Source organism: Hetaerina americana, unplaced genomic scaffold, assembly GCF_022747635.1.
Source record: "Hetaerina americana unplaced genomic scaffold, ioHetAmer1.1.p SCAF_8, whole genome shotgun sequence".
NCBI lineage: Eukaryota > Metazoa > Arthropoda > Insecta > Odonata > Calopterygidae > Hetaerina > Hetaerina americana.
The window spans coordinates 72,842,161-72,853,341 of record NW_027287427.1 but is presented as its reverse complement, the minus strand read 5'-3'; the positions used below and the strand labels follow the sequence as shown (position 1 = coordinate 72,853,341).

The 11,181-nt window shown below is 40.2% G+C and overlaps 1 long non-coding RNA gene across 1 annotated transcript; it reads left to right on the top strand.

The window, feature by feature from the left end:
- Nucleotides 1–4,227: 4,227 nt before the first annotated feature.
- LOC139697875 (uncharacterized) lies at nt 4,228–6,529 on the top strand. Its single transcript, XR_011702830.1, has 4 exons — nt 4,228–4,344; nt 4,545–4,748; nt 4,846–5,091; nt 5,877–6,529. It is a non-coding gene; the product is annotated as an uncharacterized lncRNA (long non-coding RNA).
- The last annotated feature ends 4,652 nt before the right edge of the window (nt 6,530–11,181 follow it).

Below are 11,181 nucleotides of genomic sequence, written 5' to 3'. Positions count from 1 at the left end.
ATTGGCGTTCGGACTGGTTTCGTTCTGCCAATCCTGCGATGGTTGGAAAAGATTCGATCTTTAGAACCGCTAACAGCTATTGCATTTATTTTTTGTACTAATCCGCTCTCTTGCAGCACGTCCCCCTATGGATCAACGAAGACGTCGTGTGAAGAAAGAAGAAAAAAAAGAAAACACTCTCATGGAGAATGGACACAAACTACTGGAGAATGGACCTAGGGGAAGATGAGCTTCGGCGATAGGATTAGATTTGGACCCTTACGGTCGGAATACATTGCGATTAAGGTTAGGGGTATTCCCGCGATTAGTTGTAATAAATTGTTCTGTGTTTGGCTCTAAAAGATAGAATCTTGCTCTTCTATCAAGTGGATTGGCGTTCGGACTGGTTTCGTTCTGCCAATCCTGCGATGGTTGGAAAAGATTCAATCTTTAGAACCGCTCACAGCTATTGCATTTATTGTTTGTACTAATCCGCTCTCTTGCAGCACGTGCCCTTATGGATCAAAGAAGACGTCTTCTGAAGAAAGAAGAAAAAAAAAGAAAACACTCTAATGGAGAATGGACACAAACTACTGGAGAATGGACCTAGGGGAAGATGAGCTTCGGCGATAGGATTAGATTTGGACCCTTAGGGTCGAAATACATTTCGATTAAGGTTAGGGGTATTCCCGCGATTAGTTGTAATAAATTGTTCTGTGTTTGGCTCTAAAAGATAGAATCTTGCTCTTCTATCAAGTGGATTGGCGTTCGGACTGGTTTCGTTCTGCCAATCCTGCGATGGTTGGAAAAGATTCGATCTTTAGAACCGCTCACAGCTATTGCATTTATTGTTTGTACTAATCCGCTCTCTTGCAGCACGTCCCCCTATGGATCAACGAAGACGTCGTGTGAAGAAAGAAGAAAAAAAAGAAAACACTCTCATGGAGAATGGACACAAACTACTGGAGAATGGACCTAGGGGAAGATGAGCTTCCGCGATAGGATTAGGTTTGGACCCTTAGGGTCGGAATACATTTCGATTAAGGTTAGGGGTATTCCCGCGATTAGTTGTAATAAATTGTTCTGTGTTTGGCTCTAAAAGATAGAATCTTGCTCTTCTATCAAGTGGATTGGCGTTCGGACTGGTTTCGTTCTGCCAATCCTGCGATGGTTGGAAAAGATTCGATCTTTAGAACCGCTCACAGCTATTGCATTTATTGTTTGTACTAATCCGCTCTCTTGCAGCACGTCCCCCTATGGATCAACGAAGACGTCGTGTGAAGAAAGAAGAAAAAAAAGAAAACACTCTCATGGAGAATGGACACAAACTACTGGAGAATGGACCTAGGGGAAGATGAGCTTCGGCGATAGGATTAGGTCTTGACCCTTAGGGTCAGAATACATTTCGATTAAGGTTAGGGGTATTCCCGCGATTAGTTGTAATAAATTGTTCTGTGTTTGGCTCTAAAAGATAGAATTTTGCTCTTCTATCAAGTGGATTGGCGTTCGGACTGGTTTCGTTCTGCCAATCCTGCGATGGTTGGAAAAGATTCGATCTTTAGAACCGCTCACAGCTATTGCATTTATTGTTTGTACTAATCCGCTCTCTTGCAGCACGTCCCCCTATGGATCAACGAAGACGTCGTGTGAAGAAAGAAGAAAAAAAAGAAAACACTCTCATGGAGAATGGACACAAACTACTGGAGAATGGACCTAGGGGAAGATGAGCTTCGGCGATAGGATTAGATTTGGACCCTTAGAGTCGGAATACATTGCGATTAAGGTTAGGGGTATTCCCGCGATTAGTTGTAATAAATTGTTCTGTGTTTGGCTCTAAAAGATAGAATCTTGCTCTTCTATCAAGTGGATTGGCGTTCGGACTGGTTTCGTTCTGTCAATCCTGCGATGGTTGGAAAAGATTCGATCTTTAGAACCGCTCACAGCTATTGCATTTATTGTTTGTACTAATCCGCTCTCTTGCAGCACGTCCCCTTATGGATCAAAGAAGACGTCTTCTGAAGAAAGAAGAAAAAAAAAGAAAACACTCTAATGGAGAATGGACACAAACTACTGGAGAATGGACCTAGGGGAAGATGAGCTTCGGCGATAGGATTAGATTTGGACCCTTAGGGTCGGAATACATTTCGATTAAGGTTAGGGGTATTCCCGCGAACAGTTGTAATAAATTGTTCTGTGTTTGGCTCTAAAAGATAGAATCTTGCTCTTCTATCAAGTGGATTGGCGTTCGGACTGGTTTCGTTCTGCCAATCCTGCGATGGTTGGAAAAGATTCGATCTTTAGAACCGCTCACAGCTATTGCATTTATTGTTTGGACTAATCCGCTCTCTTGCAGCACGTCCCCTTATGGATCAACGAAGACGTCGTGTGAAGAAAGAAGAAAAAAAAGAAAACACCTGCATGGAGAATGGAGACAAACTACTGGAGAATGGACCTAGGGGTAGATGAGCTTCGGCGATAGGATTAGATTTGGATTCTTAGGGTCGGAATTCAATTCGATTAAGGTTAGGGGTATTCCCGCGATTAGGTGTAATAAATTGTTCTGTGTTTGGCTCTAAAAGATAGAATCTTGCTCTTCTATCAAGTGGATTGGCGTTCGGACTGGTTTCGTTCTGCCAATCCTGCGATGGTAGGAAAAGATTCGATCTTTAGAACCGCTCACAGCTATTGCATTTATTGTTTGTACTAATCCGCTCTCTTGCAGCACGTCCCCCTATGGATCAACGAAGACGCGTGTGAAGAAAGAAGAAAAAAAAGAAAACACTCTCATGGAGAATGGACACAAACTACTGGAGAATGGACCTAGGGGAAGATGAGCTTCGGCGATAGGATTAGATTTGGACCCTTAGGGTCGGAATACATTGCGATTAAGGTTAGGGGTATTCCCGCGATTAGTTGTAATAAATTGTTCTGTGTTTGGCTCTAAAAGATAGAATCTTGCTCTTCTATCAAGTGGATTGGCGTTCGGACTGGTTTCGTTCTGCCAATCCTGCGATGGTTGGAAAAGATTCAATCTTTAGAACCGCTCACAGCTATTGCATTTATTGTTTGTACTAATCCGCTCTCTTGCAGCACGTCCCCTTATGGATCAACGAAGACGTCGTGTGAAGAAAGAAGAAAAAAAAGAAAACACCTTCATGGAGAATGGAGACAAACTACTGGAGAATGGACCTAGGGGTAGATTAACTTGGGCGATAGGATTAGATTTGGACCCTTAGGGTCGGAATACTTTTCGATTAAGGTTAGGGGTATTCCCGCGATTAGTTGTAATAAATTGTTCTGAGTTTGGCTCTAAAAGATAGAATCTTGCTCTTCTATCAAGTGGATTGGCGTTCGGACTGGTTTCGTTCTGCCAATCCTGCGATGGTTGGAAAAGATTCGATCTATAGAACCGCTCACAGCTATTGCATTTATTGTTTGTACTAATCCGCTCTCTTGCAGCACGTCCCCCTATGGATCAACGAAGACGTCGTGTGAAGAAAGAAGAAAAAAAAGAAAACACCTTCATGTAGAATGGAGACAAACTACTGGAGAATGGACCTAGGGGTAGATGAGCTTCGGCGATAGGATTAGATTTGGACCCTTAGGGTCGGAATACATTGCGATTAAGGTTAGGGGTATTCCCGCGATTAGTTGTAATAAATTGTTATGTGTTCGGCTCTAAAAGATAGAATCTTGCTCTTCTATCAAGTGGATTGGCGTTCGGACTGGTTTCGTTCTGCCAATCCTGCGATGGTTGGAAAAGATTCAATCTTTAGAACCGCTCACAGCTATTGCATTTATTGTTTGTACTAATCCGCTCTCTTGCAGCACGTCCCCCTATGGATCAACGAAGACGTCGTGTGAAGAAAGAAGAAAAAAAAGAAAACACCTTCATGTAGAATGGAGACAAACTACTGGAGAATGGACCTAGGGGTAGATGAGCTTCGGCGATAGGATTAGATTTGGACCCTTAGGGTCGGAATACATTGCGATTAAGGTTAGGGGTATTCCCGCGATTAGTTGTAATAAATTGTTCTGTGTTTGGCTCTAAAAGATAGAATCTTGCTCTTCTATCAAGTGGATTGGCGTTCGGACTGGTTTCGTTCTGCCAATCCTGCGATGGTTGGAAAAGATTCGATCTTTAGAACCGCTCACAGCTATTGCATTTATTGTTTGTACTAATCCGCTCTCTTGCAGCACGTCCCCCTATGGATCAACGAAGACGTCGTGTGAAGAAAGAAGAAAAAAAGGAAACACTCTCATGGAGAATGGACACAAACCACTGGAGAATGGACCTAGGGGAAGATGAGCTTCGGCGATAGGATTAGATTTGGACCCTTAGGCTCGGAATGCATTTCGATTAAGGTTAGGGGTATTCCCGCGATTAGTTGTAATAAATTGTTCTGAGTTTGGCTCTAAAAGATAGAATCTTGCTCTTTAATCAAGTGGATTGGCGTTCGGACTGGTTTCGTTCTGCCAATCCTGCGATGGTTGGAAAAGATTCGACCTTTAGAACCGCTCACAGCTATTGCATTTATTGTTTGTACCTATCCGCTCTCTCACAGCCTGCAACCCATTGATCAACGAAGACGTCGTATGAAGAAAGAAGGAACTGAAGGGCACAGTCTTATGGAGAATGGATACACGCTTTTGGAGAATTCAACTTGGGGAAGATGCGCAACGGTGATTGGATTAAATTTGGACCCTAACGGTCAAAATACCTCCAAATGAAGGTAACACGTATTTCCGCATCTAGTGTTACTATTTTGGTATGTGTATTGCTGTAAGTGTTTGACTCTTTTTCGTCAATCGCGAGGATTTTTATTTGCGTTGAATTCGGTCTTCCGCTTTTGGCGATGGTTACAGGTGATTTGTTTAGTTGGATGAAACCTCTGGATCATCGAAGACGACGGGAGAAGTTAAAAGAGAAGAAAGGACACACATTAAAGGCGAACGGACACATTTTAATGGAGAATGGACCTAGATGGAGAGGCGCAGCGATTGTAGGATATGATTTAAACCCTAGGAGTCGTCCACAGCTCTTTCGTCCTCCAACCAGCCAGGCGTGGAGCACAAAGAAGGAAGACACTAAGTTCCATCGCACTGCAGCGTGTGAGTAATTTAATATTGGTTATGCGTCCTTCAGTACTATGTTAGCCTAAATCCAGGGGTTTTGTGATGCAACTTTTAATATCATTGGTAATATTCCTTTGACGACAGGAATTTCTAATATTCACTTGATATTAATAATGGATAAGTTAAGTTTCTAATAATTTTGCGATATATTGGGATTTTGCGATAGGGACCGCACAATAGAACACAAATAAAATAGTTGAATCTAAATAGTAGTAAATAAAGTAGTTGCACTCGGTATATTTTTTAAGCTTTCGGCCTTCTCCGAGGCCTTCTTCAAGTAAGTGTTACTATATTGTGTTCTTTTGTGCCGTCCTATATATATATATATATATATATATATATATATATATATATATATATATATATATATATATATATATATATATATATATATATACATGAATATGATAATACATTCATGATAGACAATTTTGAGAAATTGAAATAATGTCTTATAGTAGGTGTCCGGAGAGGCAAAGCATTACAAGTAACCATTCCAAACCATTCCAATAATTCAAACCATGGTCAATGAAAATATATTCTTCGGATATGTTGCCAATTTCTCTCAACTCAGACAAAATTTATTTCTTGAACAATTTTTTTTTTCAAGAAATAATGAATATAGCCAAATAGAAGTTTAGATTAGTCTTTTTAGCCCTCAAGTGGTTGTTGTGATTTTCTCATTGGAGTCCTGCTTCGTGCAAAAGGAAATAATCTGACAGTTTGGTTCTGTAGTGAATTTAGTTATGTTGTCATTTTAGGCCGGGTACTTCGACGATCCGCAGACAGCCTTCCATGGATGCAGTGGAGTCGAGAAGATTTTTTTACTCTTTTTTATCTTGTAAATGTACTTTTTGTATGCGTGTTAAATGTAAAGGGTTCTATGTATTATGGTTTTAAATATGAACACTGTAACACCTCCAATCACTCAGACACACTTTTGAACACTCGTAGGATACACATTGTGTGCCTGGATGCATGTATTTAGAATTGAGTTTGAATGATTTGGTAACCAACTAACGAATAGATTAATATGGGCTTTGGTAGACCTAACCAGTTGTAGTATATTGCACTAGTATTTGCACCTGTAATAACTAACCTGTGTGAATGTATAGTATGGTTTGATAGTGGTGATTGGTACGAATGAGTCATTATCAGCACACTTGGAATTCGCAGACATGTCACCTGTGTACATTTTTGTAAGTTTTTTGTATTGAGCTGAAAATTTTTATGTACATGAGTCATGAGATGTAAATGACATGAGTCAGTATCAACACACTTGGAATTCGCACACATGTCACCTGTATACATTTTCGTAAGTTTTTTTGTATTGAGCTGAAAATTTTTATGTACTATGAACTTTCTATGTATGTTCATTTTAGTTAAATGAAATTGTGCTGATGTCTTGTAAATATGGTTGTAAGGCGGTCTGTGAAGGGTTTTACGGGTTTCCCTTCACCCCGGGCGAATGCCAGGCCAAATGCCACTCCCGTTGAAAAAAGTAAACATTGGAAAAAAAAGTAGTCTTAAAATTATTTTCTTTTCCATGACATAATAATTTGACAGTTAGGATGAATATTGGGTAATATCTTTCGACAAAAGATGGATGTAAATTGAATAATTTGAAAAAAATAATGTCATTCAGTTTACATTCTCTTCCATTCTCTGCTTCTTCCAATGGAAGTTAAACATGTACAAGTAAAATGAGAAATGGGCCATACAAATCAGGATTGTTTTAAATTTTCTTGTCTTGTTATGCTAAACAATCACATCTTTAGAAAAAGAAGTTTGAAAATAATATTAACAACCTGAGCAATTAAATAGCATTAATGGAAAATTCCAAAGAAACTGCGGGAGATGCCGCAACAGTAACTTTTAACGGAGTCATCCGCTAATGTGCATTTCAATGCAACAATTTCCGAGTGTAAAAATCATTCGCCTTGACTGGGATTCGAACCCAGATCCCTCAATATTGAGGGATCTGGGTTCGAATCCCAGTCAAGGCGAATGATTTTTACACTCTGAAATTGTAGCATTAATGGAGTAAGTATCAAATATCGTCTGCCAGAAATCGCCGCATTGCGTAAGATTGACAAGCGAACTTCTTCTCCACAGATTCTCTTTGACATTTCGAGTAAAGAAAAGCTTGCGTTTATTTAATACCACCCATGTGTGTTAGGGTGCTAGAACGAGGCGGAAGTTTACAAGGGGGACTGATACCAAGTCCTGGTAACGCTGGGAAAACAGATAGTATTTGGAGCGCCCATTCCATATTTATTATTTATTATTCCATATTTATTATTTAGGTATTTATTACCTAAATAAACTGTTATCGGAGTCTTTTACCCTTTATTGAGCTTCATATTTACTTCATAGCACCGATTTAATTCATGATTCTTTCACCTAAAATATTATCTTTTAATATTATCAGGACTTCCAAATTATTCAATAAACCTTCGTACGAGTTTTATTTAATCGATGATTTCTGCGGTATTTTCGGAAAAAGGAGGGTTCGGGGAGCGGGGTCACACTTCCAGTTAAATAAGACTAAGATAAATTCAGCGGATGAGCAGTAGGCTTATACGAGAGAAAATTGCGTTGCGAGGAACGGCAATTATTCGGAATTGGAGTGTACAGACTCATCCAACGCACATACAAATAAAGATTGATTATGAGAATGGAATATTTGTTCGAGTGTCAAGTTAATGTCGGCAGTCAGAGATATGAAAAAGAGCACAACGTAACATTTCAATTGCTTCGTGGAGGAAATGAGTCGAAGGCATTTTTTTTGGCCACCAGTACAGTTATCAGCTCGAAAATACTGGCTCTGATACGCGAGAGCAAGGGGACGGAAATGTTGGAGATGATGGCACGATCAGGGATACCAACTCATGAATTTCGATGACAGGAGTGATGCGACTGTTTTTGGGGAGATTTAAGGGATGGGTTGGCGTTATTTGGTGTGTTTACACCCCCTGGGAAGATGGCAAAACCGGTCATCTCGACACGCCCAACGCCCACGCCCATATCCCTTCAACGCGCGTCGCGTTTAATCGATGTTACACTCTGACATCACCGTCAACGATTGTAGTGAGTTCGTGCAGCGACAAATGAACACAACTAAAATAGGAAAACTTTGAATAAACATAACAGTCTCAGGCTAAACTAAGTGTAATTCCTACATGTTGAGGGTGGAGAAAAAACTTTGCTATCCATCAGAAAAAGTAATGTGATATGTAAAATTCTTCCTTTTTTAAAATCAAACCCCTAATAAGATTGGATGGACAGGGTGTCGGATATATGACTTCCAATATCCAGGTCACGGTAATTTTTGCTTTGCCACACCACCATTCGAAAGCAACTATTTGCACTCGAAAGACAATTAGAACGTGGGTAATGATTCTTCGGGGTCCAAATCGTAATGATCAGTCAGCTACCAAAATGATGAATGTACCTTTAGTCACTTTCGTTCATTAATTTCGGTAATGTTCTTCCCACGAACAAAACGGTATCGCAACTGTAAAGTTATAGATAACGAAAATTCAACTTGCCGCCCTAAGCGTCTAGGGAAAAATCAGTTTTACTCAAATGCATGCAATTTCACTAACCTATAACTATTTTACTGTCAAAACCCTTCCCGCATGATCGAATTAGAATACCAAAAATAATTTAGTGCTCGTTACAGTATTACTTGCTCTGCTTTTAAGTTTCCCCTTGAATCCTTCGTCTCTCTCTGTGGGGGGACCCTACCGCTACACGTAGCGTTGTGTCACACTCCCTACCTGTGTCCTTGGGGGAGGATGTGTGTGCTAGTAGAATTTAGCCTTCTTACTTTTCAAATTCTAGTTTGCACGTTATTGGTTAAATTTTTACTATATTCTAAGGTACATTTGTTTGCTAGTTGATAGTGTACGTATTTAAATGCGTTTAAGTTGCAAGGGTTTTTCTATGAATGTATACGCCAATTTGGGTGTAGGTTTGCATGGGTGTGTTGGTTTTGCAAGTGGTTTTGTTCTTTTTTACGGGTATGGCCTAACACCCCCCGCCACACACCCTTGCGGCAGCTTGCGGGGTATTGTGTAGATGTAGATATGTTCTTAGAATCTAGGAATAATGAGCGATTCAGTGAAAGAAATTTAGTAACTCTACATATGAATTACAAACTTAATTAAGTGTATTGAATATTATGGTATTCTACTGTCAATTCGCCCGGGAAAATCTGTTAGGGGATTGTAGGGGGAGTCGTATACAAATGCCACCTGACCGGGATTGATTTTTACATTGAAAAAACGGAAATTGTTGCATTTTAATGCAGATTTAGCGGATGATTCCGTTGAATGTTATTGCCGTAGCATATCCCGCAGTTTCTTGGAATTTGTATGCAAATGTTTTCACAGGGAATTAAGGCTTAATGGAAGCAAATTAAATATTCTAAAAACTCATCATCGCTGTACAAAATACTGTCCTATGCGTAAAATTCCACTGAAAATTATTTTAAAATTTCAATATAAATTCAGCTCCTCGCTCATTATCGAGCTCTTGCCATTCAGCTTTAAGGATGTGAGACATGGTCTTTGCGGGGAATTAATGAGTGTAGACTGGAGACTTTCGAGATATAGGCGTGGTGGAGAAAGAAGAAAATAAGTGAAGAGGGATGCATACGCCAAGGTATTAAATTTAGCGATTCAAAAGAGGAAGTCACCAGGGGAAATCCGAATAAGCCTAAGAAAGTGAATGGAGCAAAAAGTATTGGGAATTGGGATGTTGATGGCCAATTCAGAAGGTAGAAGGATGGGTTAACAGGATAGAGAAACGTGGAGAGAGTAATCTTTTTAGGCAACTTTGAAATTAAGAAATTAAGAAAAGAATACTGTTGGTCAACAATGAATAAGTTCTCACAATACTTAGAAGTAAATAGCCTAAGGTACCGTTCAAATACCATTCATTTGATTGGTAGAATTCCTTGAATTGAACACACAATTATGAAATTTAATGGATTTCACGTTATCTACAAAATTAAAAGCTCATAAGAACTGTAAGATAAGTGTTTGATTATGCCGGATTGGTACATAGATCTAGTATCAATTATTGAGCATTATTAAACTTTATATGCCAACATTTTCAAGGGTCTATACCCTTCCTAAACGATTCCGGAACTTCCGAATCTCTGAAGCAATATTTACGCTTCGGTTAAATACACTTTGAGGCACCTGACATTGAGAGCGCCTGGTTAGAGGAAAGGGTCGCGTTTTCGTTCGGAAAACAAGCCTCGTCCGGGAGGTTGCAAATATGAAAAAGAAGAGTCGTCAAATTGCGACGACCGTCCTTCCATTTTAAAATCTCGCTACGCCTCGGCGCGATAGAAGTTTGAGGAAGGCATGTGTTTCAAAGCGGGAGAGAGAGAGAGAGAGAGAGAGAGAGAGAGAGAGAGAGAGAGAGAGAGAGAGAAGAGTGGAGGAGGGTGGAATCAGAAGGCGCTTAGCTGATATTTGTGGCCGGTGGAGGGAGGGAGAAAGAGAGAGAGAGAGAGAGAGAGAGAGAGAGAGAGAGAGAAAGACCGAGGGCGGCAGGTGGAGCGACGAAAAAAATGAGGAAACAGATGAAAGGGGAGAGACGTGCGGTGTTGGGGAGAGGGGAGGGTGTTGGGGGGGTTGGGAAGAGGGAGAGAGGAGGATACGCGAAGGGGGAGGGTGGGATGGTATAAAGATAGAGGGTCTGTGGGATAAAAGGGAAAAGGAAAGAAGGAGCGGGAGAGATGGTTCCGCCTACTCACTCGAAATTGCGTTAACCCCTTTCGGGGTTGGTGGCCAGTACGTGTGCATGACCTTTGTGAATAAGGATATTTATTATTTTTATGCCACTTTGCTTCAAAAATAGAAACCCTTAGGTACTACTTCTTCCCTTAAGTATTTTATCACTTTGGCTAAAGAAATAGATCTAAAATTACATCAAATAGCACTGCTCCACATTAGTAAGATACGTTCATTTGTTGACGATGAATTGGTTTACGGAGATATACGTAATCGTGAGTACACAGTAGCTGTGGAAAGTCTAAACTCAGGAATG